General features: G+C 45.9%; 1 protein-coding gene across 1 annotated transcript in view; it reads left to right on the top strand.

The window, feature by feature from the left end:
- The first annotated feature begins 457 nt into the window (after nucleotides 1–457).
- txnrd2.2 (thioredoxin reductase 2, tandem duplicate 2) overlaps nucleotides 458–10,459 on the top strand; it is a 106,926-nt gene continuing 96,924 nt past the window's right edge. Inside the window, exon 1 of the mRNA XM_070888062.1 lies at nucleotides 458–504. The gene's annotated coding sequence lies outside the window, so the exon portion shown is untranslated. The remainder of the gene's footprint in view (nucleotides 505–10,459) is intronic.

Below are 10,459 nucleotides of genomic sequence, written 5' to 3'. Positions count from 1 at the left end.
CTCTTCCCCCCCCAACACTGTCTCTTTTAACCCCCCTCCCTCCCCAACCACTGTCTCTCTTCCCCCCCCCCTCACTGTCTTCATTTTGGGTACTTCATCGCTCCTTATCTCCTTCCCTTCAGGCAAAGCGATGATCTCCTCAGAATTTACCAAACGATTCCATATTTATTTGCTAAGGGAGGGCTTGGAGCAGTTTGGGTGACTTGTGTAACAATTATTTAACTCGGGACATTTTGCCTTGTCCTCTATCGAGGAGTGCTTGACGTTCTCTTCATCGCCATTTGTTAAATAACTTTAGTGTCCCGGGACTGGTAGCTGTCATTCCGAGTCATATCTGGTGCTGGATGTTAGAAAACCCATTGTACTGCAGTGTATCTAGCTTGAACAATCTATATTTTACCTTTTTTCTTTTCGGTTGTTTATTTTGCAGGAAAAAATGAGTACGATCTATTGATCTATTGGTGATTGGAGGAGGTTCTGGTGGCCTTGCCTGTTCTAAAGAAGGTACAGTTTAATTCACACTAACTAGGACGCTTATAATGAGTATATGTACCCTGACTCCACCATTACCATCAAGCCAGGCGACCAACCCTGGTTGAACGAGAAGTGTAGAAGAGCATGCCAGCAGCAGCACCAGGCGTACCTGAAAATTAGGTGCTAACCTGGGGAAGCTGCAACACAGGGTTCATGCTAAACAGCCGAAGCAGCAAGCTATAGACAGAGCCCAGCGATCGCACAACCAACGGATCAGATCACAGCTCTGCAGTCCTGCCACATCCAGTCGTGAATGGTGGTGGATAATTAAACAACTGACGGGAGAAGGAGGCTCAATAAACATCCCCATCCGCAATGATGGCGGAGCCCTGCACATGAGTGCAAAAGCCAAGGCTGAAGCGTTGCAACCATCTTCAGCCAGAAGTGCCGAGTGGATAATTCATCTCGGTCTCCTCCCGAGGTTTCCACCATCACAGATGCCAGTTTTCAGCCAATTCGATTCACTCAACGTGATATCAAGAAACGGCTGAGTGCACTGGATACAACAAAGGCTATGGGCCCTGACAACAACCCGGCTGTCGGTGCTGAAGACTTGTGTTCCAGAACTAGCTGCGCCTCTAGCCAAGCTGTTGCAGTGCAGCTTCAACACTGGCATCTATCTGGCAATGTGGAAAGGTATGTCCTGTCTACAAAAAGCAGGACAAATCCAATTTGGCCAATTACCCCCCCCCCCCTCCCCCATCAGCTTACTCTCAATCATCAGCAAAGCGATGGAAGGATTCGTGGACAGTGCTATAAAGTGGCACTTACTCATCAATAACCTTTTCGCTGATGCTCAGTTTGGGTTCCGCCAGACCTCATTACAGCCTTTGTCCAAACATGGACAATAGGGCTGAATTCCAGAGGTGAGGTGAAAGTGACTGCCCTCGACATCAAAGCACTATTTAACCGAATGTGACGAAGGAACCCCAGCAACGTTGAAGCCAATGGGAATCGGGGAATACTCTCCACTGGCTGGAATTATATTTAGCTAGTGTCCTAGGCCCAACCGTCTTCAGCTGCTTCATCAATGACTTTCCTTCCATCATAAAGTCAGAAGTGGGGATGTTTGCTGATGATTGCACAGTGTTCAGTTCCATTTGCAATTCCTCAGAAAATGCAGCAGTCTGTGCCCACATGCAGCAAGACCTGGACAACATTCAGGCCTCGCCAATAAATTTGCTGGAATTCTTTGAGGATGTAACGAGCAGGGTGGATAAAGGGGAACCAGTGGATGTGGTGTATTTGGACTTCCAGAAGGCATTTGACAAGGTGCCACATAAAAGGTTACTGCACAAGATAAAAGTTCACAGGGTTGGGGGTAATATATTAGCATGGATAGAGGATTTGCTAACTAATAGAAAACAGGGATAAATGGTTCATTCTCTGGTTGGCAATCAGTAACCAGTGGGGTGCCGCAGGGATCATTGCTGGGACCCCAACTATTTACAATCTATATTAACGACTTGGCAGAAAGGACCGAGTGTAACGTAGCTAAGTTTGCTGACGATTCGATACAAAGATGGGAGGAAAAGCAATGTGTGAGGAGGACACAAAAAAATGCAAAAGGACATAGACAGGCTAAGTGAGTGGGCAAACATTTGGCAGATGGAGTATAATGTTGGAAAGTGTGAGGTGATGCACTTTGGCAGAACAAAATCAAAGAGCAAGTTATTATTTAAATGGAGAAAGATTGCAAAGTGCTGCAGTACAGCGGGACCTGGGGGTACTTGTGCATGAAACACAAAAGGTTAATATGCAGGTACAGCAAGTGATCAGGAAGGCCAATGGAATCTTGGCCTTTATTGCAAAGGGGATGGAGTATAAAAACAGGGAAGTCTTGCTACAGTTATACAGGGTATTGGTGAGGCCACACCTGGAATACTGCGTACAGTTTTGGTTTCCATATTTACGAAAGGAGACAGTTCAGAGAAGGTTAACTAGATTGATTCCGGAGATGAGGGGGTTGATTTATGAGGAAAGGTTGAGTAGGTTGGGCCTCTACTTATTGGAATTCAGAAGAATGAGAGGTGATAATATAAGATTATGAGGGGGCTTGACAAGCAGAGAGGATGTTTCCACTGATCGGGGAGACTAGAACTAGGGGGCATAATCTTAGGGGGCCGCCCATTTAAAACTGAGATGAGGAAGAATTTCTTCTCCTGAGGTTGACCGAGATAGACAGTTTCTTAACTGATAAAGGATTAAGGGGTTATGGGGAGCGGGCAGGGAAGAGGACCTGAGTCCATGATCGGATCAGTCATGATCGCATTAAATGGCGGAGCAGGCTTGAGGAGCCGTATGGCCTATTCCTGCTCCTATTTCTTATGTTCTGATAAGTGGCATGTAACATTTGCACCACACAAGTGCCAGGAAACGACTACCTCCCCATGATATTCAATGGTATTACCATTGTCAGATCCCCCACCACATCCTGGTGGTCACCATTGACCAGACTAGCCACATAAATATTGTGGCTACAGGAACAGGTCAGAGACTGGGTATTGTGCGGCGAGTAACTCACCTCCTCCTGATTCCCCAAAGCATTTCTACAACCAACAAGGCACAAGTCAGGAGTGTGATGGAATACTGACCACTTGCGTGGATAAGTGCAGCTCCAACAACACTCCAGAAGCTCGACACCATCCAGGATAAAGCAACCCAATTGATTGGGATGTCATCCACCGCCCTAAACATTCACTCACTCCACCAGCGGTGCACCGTGACTGCAGTGTGTACCATCTACAAGATGCATTGCAGCAAGTTGCCCTTCAAGTCTCTCACCATCCTACCTTGAAAATATATCGACCATTCTTTTCATTGTTGCTGGGTCAAATCTTGGAACTCCCTACCTAACAGCACTATGGGAGTACCTTTATCACACGAACTGCAACGGTTCAAGAAGGCAGCAATTGGGGACAGGCAATAAATGCTGGCCTTGCTAACGATGCCCACATCTGTGAATGATTAAATTAAAAACTCTGTTTATGAATATCAATACACTCAGTACCAACTGCATCGAAAGGGGTAAATTATCCTACGATAAATTGCTGTATATAGGAATTGGCAGCTTTCAATGCCAGATCTATTCATGGGAGGTACAACTTAATTCACAATCTGTAAGAATGATCCATAAATTTGTTGCTGAATATTTGTCAACATCTTCACCAAGGCGTACGAAAGAATGGGCCTTACACTAAACATCCGTAAGACAAAGATCCTCCACCAACCTGACCCCGCCTCACAGCATTGCCCCCCGGTCATCAAAATCCATGGCGCGGTCTTGGACAACGTGGACCATTTTCCATACCTCAGGAGCCAGTAGTGATACCCACCCTCCTATATGGACCAGAGACGTGGACCATATACAGTAGATACCTCAAAGCGCTGGAGAAAATACCAGCGCTGCATCTGCAAGATTCTGCAAATCCACTGGGAGGATAGACGAACCAACATCCGTGTTCTCGATCAGACCACACTCGACCAGCTCTGATGGGCGGGCCACATCGTCCGCATGCCCGACACGAGACTCCCAAAGTATGCTCTACTCGGAACTCCTACACGGCCAATGAGCCCCAAGTGGGCAGAGGAAACATTTCAAGGACGCTCTCAAAGCCTCCTTGATAAAGTGCAACATCCCCACCGACACCTGGGAATCCCTGGCCCAGGACCATCCTAAGTGGAGGAAGAACATCCGGGAGGGCGCTGAGCACCTCGAGTCTTGTCGTTGAGAGCATGCAGAAACCAAGCGCAGGCAGCGGAAGGAGCGTGCGGCAAACCAGACTCCCCACCCACCCTTCAACCCGTCTGTCCCACCTGTGACAGAGACTGTAACTCCCGTATTGGACTGTACAGTCACCTGAGAACTCACTTTTAGAATGGAAGCAAGTCTTCCTCGATTTCATGCCTATGATGATGAAAATGCTATACATAGGAATTGGCAGCTTTCAATGCCAGATCTATTCATAGGAGGTACAACTTAATTCACATTAACCTGTAAGAATGATCCATAAATTTGTTGCTGAACATTGTAAAGTAGAATGTCTTTAGTATTCTGAATATATACAACTGACGCAGTTAACTGTTTTAACCATAGTCTACAATCATTTTTTTCTGTTTAAGTTGCTTAATAAGCATCTCCATGGTGTTATCTATTTCACAGGTTCTGTACCGGTACTCATGATCGAGTTTTACATCTTCTCAATTCATTCGTTCATGGGAAATGGGCATCACTGGTGAGGCCAGCATTTAATGCCCCTCATAGTTGCCCTTGAGAAGGTGGTGGCCTTCTTGAACTGCTGCAGTCCGTGTGGTGAAGGTACTCCCTATGGGCCCAAGTTTCCACATGATTTGCGCCTGATTTTTAGGAGCAACTGGTGGAGAACGGACTATCTTAGAAATCGCAATTCTCCACATTTTTTTTTCTGCAGTTCTAGTCAGGTAGAACAGTTCCACTTTGGAACAGAATTTTTTCTTCAAAAGGGGGCGTGTCCGGCCACTGACGCCTGATTTCAAAGTTTCCACAGTGAAAACGTACTCCAAACTAAAGTAGAATGGAGCAAGTGAAGATTTTTGTAGAACTGAGAAAACCTTGTCTACACATTAAAAAATCAGGCGTAGGTTACAAATTAGGCGTCCAGAACGAGGTGGGGGGGGGGGAGGGAAGTCATTAAATTCTACAATAAATCCTTATTTATACTTCTACAAATATTATACAAATAAATCCAACCTGAATAAACATTTATAAGCAAAGAAAAGATTAAATAAACCATCTTCCTACCTGTGTGAAAGTGCTTCAGCCACGGAGAATTCTGCAGCAAGCCTCACAAAACGAGGCAGCCGTTCCCGAAGGCAGACGGGCGGGAGGGAGGGAGGGAACCGACCCGACCGAACGCGGGGGGAGTGCGGGCCCGACCGACCGAACGGAGGGGGGGGGGGGGGGAGGAAGCCGGTCGGAGGAGGGGGAGGGGGGGGGGGGGAGGAGTGCGGGCCCGACCGACCGAACGGAGGGGGGGGGGGGGAGGGGGAGGGGGGGGGGAAGGAAGCCGTACCAAGCGGGGGGGGAGGGGGGGGAGTGCGGGCCCGACCGAACGAACGGAGCGGAGGCAGAGGAAGCCGTTCCAGACGGCGGGAGGGAGGGAGGGAGGGAGGGAAGGACAGAAGGCTGCAGGAAGCCTCAGAAATTGAGGAGCCATTTCCCGACGGCAAAAGGGGGAGGTCGTCGGGTAACGGCTGCCTCAACTTTCTGAGGCTTCCTGCAGCCTTCTCAGTGCTGCAAGAAGCCTCCGTGCTGATGGCAATGTGCTTTTATTAAAAAATGTTCAAAAATCTAAACACCTGCAAAGAACCACAAAGAACTCCAAAAATGGCCGAGTGCCAATGTTTTTTTTTCACACTGCGCGTGCGCGAACGCTCCAACGCGCAGCGTTGCCGGCAGGAAAAAAACTAATTTAAATAGTATCCGCCCCCTCCCACTTATAAAATCGCCGCGAGTGTAGGCTCCGCCCCCCTGGGCGCCGCGCCAAACAGACAAGGAGCTGAAGAACGCTCCAGAATCGCGATTTTTATTTTCTGGTGGGGCGCCCGTTTTTTATCGTGTGGAAACTTGGGCCCATAGTGCTGTTGGGGTCGTGGGGTGGGACTTCCAGGATTTTGACCCAGTGACGATGAAGGAACGGCGATCTATTTCCAAGTCAGCATGGTGTGTGATTTGGAGGGGAACATGGAGGTGATGGTGTTCCCATGCACCTGCTGCCCTTGTTCTTCTGGCGGGTTTGGGAGGTGCTGTCGAAGAAGCCTTTCGAGTTGCTGCAGTACATCTTGTAGATGGTACACACTGCAGACATTATGCACCGGTGGTGGAGGGAGTGAATGGGATATGGTGACTCCTTGCTGAGGTTCGGCCCTGTGGGTGTGAGTCTCTGACTGGTCTCTAGGCCACCTGACTCTACTTTAGGGGCACGCTAAGTGGTGGATGTTGTCAGGTTATTTGATTATCGGAGGTGGCACAGCTGAATCAGGTCACGTGCGCTTCCATCAAGGGTCACCGGGTCACCAGATAACCATCAGCAGCAGGAACACTTCCCAGTTTTCGCCTCCCTTACTGAGAAGCGCTAAGGCCGTTGTAGTACCTTTACCATTGATCAGCCGAGATCTGAACCGACCAGGGTAGGGATCCGATTTGTATAGCTCCGCAACTCACTGTTTTAATCAGTCAAATGACCTCTGGGTTGCTAGACCAGAACCACTACAGCATCCATCTAATGCTTAATATGGTAAATATGATTACTGTTTCCTGCATTGCGTGACACTGATGATGGTCTGAAGAGCTCTACACTTGGGAAAACCTGCTTATTGTTTCCAAAGCGTAGAATGGGGACACTCATGCCAGAGTTCAGTCGATTTTCTCTTTCCTTTCCTCCCTCCTACGCTATTTAAGAAATCACTGATACTCACCGATGGAGCTATATTGTTAAGTACAAAACTTTCTCCGCAGTGGGTTGAAGTTCTTCAAGCTGACCTATAATTACAGTGAGTGTAATGTAAACCAACACTTAAACCTTTTAACACCTTGGTGTAAATACTCTGTTGTTAGCCTGTTAATAGGTTAATTATTTAAACACCTGTTTCCCACTTTTTTCTGTTTCTCTGCTGTTTTGTTCATTATGAATGTTTAATTGACTTTGTATTTATTTTTGTAAAGATGTTTGGTAACCATCAGGAGCAGGAACACATCCCAGTTTTCCCTTCCCTTACTGAGAGGAGGGAAAATGGTGGAGGTTGAATATCAGCCATGATCTTAGTGAATGGCGGCGCCGGCTCGAGGGGCCAAATGGCCTACTCCTGCTCCTAATTCCTCCGTTCTTAAATTTCAACAGGCTGACAAATTATGTGCAATAAGAGGGCTCCCTTTCCCCATTACTCTTCGGAAGTGTCGTTCAACCCAGCTGCATTTTCGGGTAAATGCTCGAGGTCCCAAGACTATTCTATATGGCATTCTCCCAGTGTCCTGGTCAACACTCACGCCAGCTTAACCAAAACCAGATGGACTGGTCGCTTATCCCATCACTGTTTGAGGGACCCAACTAGTAGCCAAGTGGCTGCCAAGTTTGCCTACTTGTTGGTCAGCTGTGGCTTAGTTGGGAACACTCTCGCCTCTGTGTCAGAGGGTTGTTGGTTCAAGTCCCATTCCAGGGACTTGAGCACATAAATCTAGGCGGACACCCCAGTTCAGTACTGAGCGAGTGCTGCACTGTTGGTGGTGCCATCTTTCAGATGAGACGTTAAACCGAGGCCCCATCTGCGCTCTCAGGTGGACGTAAAAGATCCCATGGCACTATCTCGAAGAAGAGCAGGGGAGTTGTCCCCAGTGTCCTGACCAATATTTATCCCTCAATCAACATAACAAAAACAAATTATCTGGTCATTTATCACATTGCTGTTTGTGGGAGCTTACTGTGCACAATTATCTGCTGTGTTTCCTACATTACAACAGTGACGACACTTCAAAAAGTACTTCATTGGCTATAAAGTGCTTTGGTACGTCCGGTGGTCGTGAAAGGCACTCTATAAATGCAAGTCATGACATCCTGACATCAGTACCTGTAGTAGGGAAAATGCTAGAATCTATTATTAAGGATGTGGTAACAGGGCACTTAGAAATCAATATAAAATTGGGCAAAGTCAGCACGGATTTATGAAAGGGAAATCATGTTTGACAAATCTGTTCGAGATTTTTGAGGTTGTAACTAGCAGAATAGATAAGTGGGAACCAGTGGATGTGGTGTATTTGGATTTTCAGAAAGCATTCGATAAGGTGCCACACAAGAGGTTATTAAACAAAATTAGGGCTCATGGGATTTGGGGTAATATACTAGCATGGATTGAGAATTGGTTAATGGACCGAAAACAGAGAGTAGGAATAAATGGGTCATTTTTGGGTTGGCAGACGGTAACTAGTGGGGTACCGCAAGGATCAGTGCTTGGGCCTCAGCTATTCACAATCTATAATCAATGATTTGGATGATGGGACCAAATGTCATATATTCAAGTTTGCTGATGATACAAAGCTCGGTGAGAATGTAAGTTGTGAGGAGGATGCAAAGAGGCTTCAAGTGGATATAGGCAGGCTAAGTGAGTGGGCAAGAACATGGCAAATGGAATATAATGTGGAGAAATGTGAAGTTATCCACTTTGGTAGGAAAAATAGAAAAGTAGAGTATTTTTTAAATGGTGAGAGATTGGGAAATGTTGGTGTTCAAAGGGCCCTGGGTGTCCTTGTACACAAATCACATTAATTAACTAAATTAAGAAAGCAAATGGTATGTTGGCCTTTATTATAAGAGGATTTGAGTATGAGAATAAAGATGTCTTACTGCAATTCTGTAGGGCCCTGGTGAGGCCACACCTGGAGTACAGTTTTGGTCTCCTTACCAAAGGAAGGAATTACTTGCTATAAAGGGAGTGCAACTAAGGTTCATGGGGTAGATGCAGGGAGGATATTTCTCCTGGCTGGGGAGTCGAGAATCAGGGATCACAATCTCAGGATAAGGGGCTGGCCATTTAGGACTGAGATGAGGAGAAATTTAACTGAGGGTGGAATTCTCTACCCCAGATCGCTGTGGGGGCTCAGTCGTTAAGTATATTCAAGACAGAGATTGCTAGATTTTTGGATATTAAGGGAATCAACGGATACGGGGATAGTGGAGTTGAGATAGAAGATCAGCCATGATCTTATTGAATGGCGGAGCAGGCTCGGGGGGCCTAATGGCCTACTCCTGCTCCTCTTTCTTATGTTAAGATTTTCTTTTCTTTTACTTAAAAGGGTGACTGTTCTTCAAAAATAATAATTTTTCAATGAATTGTTTTGGGGACACTGAGATGTGACAAAGTGCAACGTTCTTAAATAACAAGTTCTTTTGTTTCACTTTTTATTTAACAATCTAACAGTTGGGCAAAGTGTCTGTTTAAAAATGCCTTAATTGCTTGTTAATTTTATTCGGAAGATGCTCCGTGTTTTGTAAGTTTTGAGTAGCGTGTGTTTGTGGAGGGGAAATAGCAGGGTGTGGCGGTATTGTTAATAGCTCTAATCATAATTGTAATTGAGCTCCAAGCAGTAATTGCCTTTTTATGTTTAATAAGCATGTACAGAAGTTCAAGAAAATTATTCAGGATACAAAATTGGAGATGCACAAATCTTTAAAAGTGGGAGGACAAGTTGATCAAGATGCAAAAAAGGGTTTTGGATCCTGGGTTTTATTTTAAAAAAAAAGGCAGCGCGTACAACCGTTAAGAGGTAATGCTGAGCCGATGCACTGGATAGGCCGCAGTTAGAATATTGTCCCATTTTGGATGCCTTTAGAAAAGATATGAAGGCCATGGAAATGGTGCAGAAGTGATGCTACCAGTAATGAGAGGCTTTAGTTATGAGGAGAGACTTGCAAAATGGGGGCTCTTTTCATTAGAACAAAGAAGTTTAAAGGGAGGTCTGATAGAGGGATTTGTGAGGGATTTTGGTAAGGTAATTCAGGAAAAACTATTTCCATTGCTCATTATGTCAATAACTAGAGGGCATAAATTTAAGATCACCGGTAAAAGAACAAAGAAGGTGGTTCAGAGAATTTTCTATGCGGAGGATTGTTAGGACATGGAATGCTGTACCAGAAACAATGACGGAGGCAGAATCCATAATAGCTTTTAAGAGGGAAGGGAATAAATATTTGAAATAGAAAAATGTAAACATTTTGCATAGAATGTACAGAAGGTGGCCATTTGGCCCAATTGGTCAACGTCGGTATTTATGCTCCACACAAGCCTCCTCCCACTCGTCTTCATCTCATACATCAGCAAATCCCTCTGATCCTTTCTCCCTCTCCCCTTAAATGCATCTACTAATCGCCTCAACGGCCTCGTGGTAGTGAGTTCC

This window comes from Pristiophorus japonicus, chromosome 8, assembly GCF_044704955.1.
Source record: "Pristiophorus japonicus isolate sPriJap1 chromosome 8, sPriJap1.hap1, whole genome shotgun sequence".
In the NCBI taxonomy this organism is placed as follows: Eukaryota; Metazoa; Chordata; class Chondrichthyes; family Pristiophoridae; genus Pristiophorus; species Pristiophorus japonicus.
The sequence above is the reverse complement of the archived record's forward strand: the minus strand, read 5'-3'. Positions and strand labels throughout refer to the sequence as shown.